This window comes from Verticillium alfalfae, genomic scaffold (assembly GCF_000150825.1).
Source record: "Verticillium alfalfae VaMs.102 supercont1.1 genomic scaffold, whole genome shotgun sequence".
NCBI classification, from domain to species: domain Eukaryota; kingdom Fungi; phylum Ascomycota; class Sordariomycetes; order Glomerellales; family Plectosphaerellaceae; genus Verticillium; species Verticillium alfalfae.
In genome coordinates, this window is record NW_003315038.1 from 1,838,723 (window position 1) to 1,840,949 (window position 2,227).

Here is a 2,227-nt window from a genome sequence, read left to right on the forward strand (position 1 = left end):
CGGTCAGCCGATGGTGGGTGGAAACTGGGAAGGGGCTTGAGAGTCGACCACCAAAGGCCGCCGGCCCACCTCTCGAGCTCGAAGCCCAAGGGCTGGGCGAGGGGCCATTCCCTTCCTTCGGGTCATATGCTTGGTGGCCGATGGTGATCCTGTCCCCTGGGGCCATCTGCTATTTTGTCGAACCCCTCCTCTGCCATGACAACCCTTGCGGCCTGGCGACCCTGCTCGCCTGCCATGCGCCGATGTCCCCGTCTGAGCCATCACAGCAAGTCAACATGCGCGCTTGGGTTGCCCCCCCCCCAAGACTACTTTTGGTCGTTGTGGAGCCCGAAAATGGCCCACAGAGCTATCCTCATCTCGTTAAAACAACGTCCTCGACGTGGCGATGGCGGTGAAAACCACGACGCGACCAGGACCTGCACAGCTGAGTCCCCTTGTGATGTGTGTGGGCACGAAGACCATTTACCTAGGTAAGCATTCTGGTAGGCCGTCGCCCCCCCCCCGCCACTGTTGGCTGGATGGAAGAAGCCGGTGAGGACCAGGCAGCGCTTCTGGCCTCAACGGCCCCAAACCTTCTTTGGCCACATCACGCTCTGAACGGGTTAAAGCCCGCCGAGCGCCCGCTCGCCGCCCGCCGCCAGCCAGGCCACGCGCAAGTCACGCCGACCGACTACTGGAACAGGACCGCACCGAACCTTGTGGCTGTCAGGGGTGTCTGTCTCTGCAAGGTTGACCTTGCCCGGCCCGCCCTGTTTGTTCATCGCCATGTGCCTACAAGTGCAATCCTCACCGGTGCGTCTTTATCTGCATGTAACTTTCAAGGCTGTCGCTGGACTCGCGCATGGAATCGCTGCAAGCATTGGAACAGCGGTCGGCGTCATGCAGCAGCATGTCGTTGTACATGTGAGTGTTTCCGCATGAAAATCGAGTCTCGTACCGACGGGTCGGCCATCTGCTGGTTGCTGCTCGGACTTGCCGGGGGTAATTGGGGTGCTGATCGAGCTAGCTTATAGTGAGAAAAAGCAAATTGAAGAATCTCGCGACTGAACGCCCAGACGTACCCACCATACATGATGACAGGCTTGTATGGCAAATGACTTGTATGGCAAATGAAAGCGGCCTCTATTGATACCCAAACCACGATACCATGAGCTCTTGCCTGGAATACAGGAATACCGAGGCCAACCGCTGTTAGACATTGGACCTTGAAGCGTGTCTGAATGATTCCTCGCGTACCACGCATGCCAATGTCGACTACCACTGAACAACTGTAAGTATAGGCCTCGTGACGAAGCGGGGTTGGACCCCTGGTCGACCTTGTCTGTGTCTGTTGCCCTGTGCTTCGCGCTCCTGCTCCGGCGGCGCCCAGAGACGCCGCGGGTATATCGGCGTACTCATGTCCATTGACATACAGAGTGTCGCCTGTCATCGGCTGTGAGGAGACCGCTGGGTGCTGATCGCGCCCACCGCTTCCAGAGTCAGATAAATAGCGCGTTGAATCAGAGCCGTCGGGAGCGTTCGCTGTCACCGCTCTTCTGTCGCACAGAGGTAGCTACTTTGTCGTCATGTGCTGCGGGTAAGCTGAATTTTGCGAGTCAGTTTGGTGGTGTTGCCCTCAAGACGATTGTAGAGTGCACCACTCATGCACGCTGGGCAGGTCTACGAGACATGCTCATTCCTGCTCCTTTGCCTTCATCCCTTCGCCACTGCGGGGGCGAGATGGTGGCGGGCGTTGGTCGGTTTCTGGAAGATCATGCATCTCCATTGTTCATGGCCAGCTGAGCCTGGTGGTGATGTCCCCGATTGCTCGCAAGGGAGCCGAGAGATTCGCCAGTTTCTGGAAATGATCCCTGAGCAACAGATGCCCAATCAAGATTCCGCGTCGGATCCGGTGCCATGGCAAGCAAATCTCAGGGGTGGGTTCTGTGTATTGACTGACTCTCAGGATCCGGATAACTCCTTTGTGGCTTTTCACAATAACCAAGCGGAGGGAGATTTGGCTGCTGGGCATGACGCTGATCTACCAGCCATCAGTTGTGCCTGTTTAAGCATGTTTGATCATTGCTGGCGGAGGTGTCACCGGCAGTGTCGGAGACGAGGACTAGCTAAGCTGGGTGGTGTAATTACGAGCTTTGCATACAGACAGGCTTCCGTGGCTGTGTGCGCATCGCAGGTAGGCCGAGCAGCTTCACTGCGTGCTGATACTCCCTCATGCGTCGACGTCGTC